We start from the raw sequence: 1,033 nt of genomic DNA, 5'->3' as shown, positions 1-1,033 counted from the left end.
AGGGAGAGCTTTTCCTCTTGGGAAAGGGGAAAAAAAAGAAAGAAAAAGCCCCGAAATGAAAAACCTCCGGCGCTCCCCGCAGCGTTTCCCCGGGACGCGCCGTCCAGGAGCGATCGCAGTGAGGCGAAACCTTGCAAGTGCCGCCGTAAATATCCCCCCGAATTTGCCCAGCGCAGAATAAATCTGACTTAACCATCCGGCAGCTGACTTCAGTGCTTTAATTACAGATAGTATTGATCTGGGAGCTATCTCCAGGGCTGGCCACGCTCCTTGTAGCGGCCAAAGGTAAACATTTTTTTTTTAAAAGCAGTTTAAACTCTGGTTCTGTCTGAAAGTGCCTGATAAAGGCCCCAGCAAGGGGGGAAAAGGGAACTGGAGCATTTTAATAAGCTGGTTTAACCCGCTTCGCTGCCTCTTCAGAACAGAGACCTGCCTGGCCGGACACACATCTCTGCTGCATTTTCATATTCTCCAAAAGTCCCCCATTAAAAAGCTGAGCGGGGAACAAGGGGTGAGTTTAATTTGCTTTTAGTTTGCTAATTGAAGGGGAGGACGGTTCATTTCTGCACGCTGATCTCCCAAAAGGGAGCTCATTTGTAGGGGACTGGGGGTTTGACATCCGGACAAAAGACCCCAACCAGCTTCGGAATCAAGCAGCACAAAGACCACCTTAAATACAGCTTTCCAGTGGAAATAAGCCTGTGACCGGTCCCTTGTTCGGAGAACCTCATAAAAGTGGCGATCCCTTTTTATTGTTTTGTTAGGGAGACATTTTAAAACAAAAGCTCCAACCTCTTTATTGCTTCCCCCACGAAAAGGAGTTAAAGAAAAAAAAAAAAGTGTTACAACTTAATCCGCCCAGAGAACGCTGTGTTTACTGGGAACTTTGAACTAGGCTGCGGCTGGGTATTTTGGCTTTTTTTTTTTTTTTTTTAAAGTACCGGGCACAATATTGGAGCAAACACAATCCCCATCTGGAGCCCTCTCTCCACGAGTCTCCTGGAAGGGCACAAAACAAAAGCCCGACACAACA

The 1,033-nt window shown here is 47.1% G+C and overlaps 1 protein-coding gene across 1 annotated transcript in view; it reads right to left on the bottom strand.

Annotated features, from left to right (window-relative positions):
* The window catches only part of EMX2 (empty spiracles homeobox 2), a 7,333-nt gene that overhangs the window by 896 nt on the left and 5,404 nt on the right, over positions 1 to 1,033 (bottom strand). The window lies entirely within an intron of this gene.

The sequence above is a fragment of the Egretta garzetta genome, unplaced genomic scaffold, assembly GCF_000687185.1.
Source record: "Egretta garzetta isolate BGI_Z169 unplaced genomic scaffold, ASM68718v1 scaffold486, whole genome shotgun sequence".
Classification (NCBI taxonomy): domain Eukaryota; kingdom Metazoa; phylum Chordata; class Aves; order Pelecaniformes; family Ardeidae; genus Egretta; species Egretta garzetta.
This window is presented reverse-complemented; position numbering and strand designations above follow the sequence as displayed.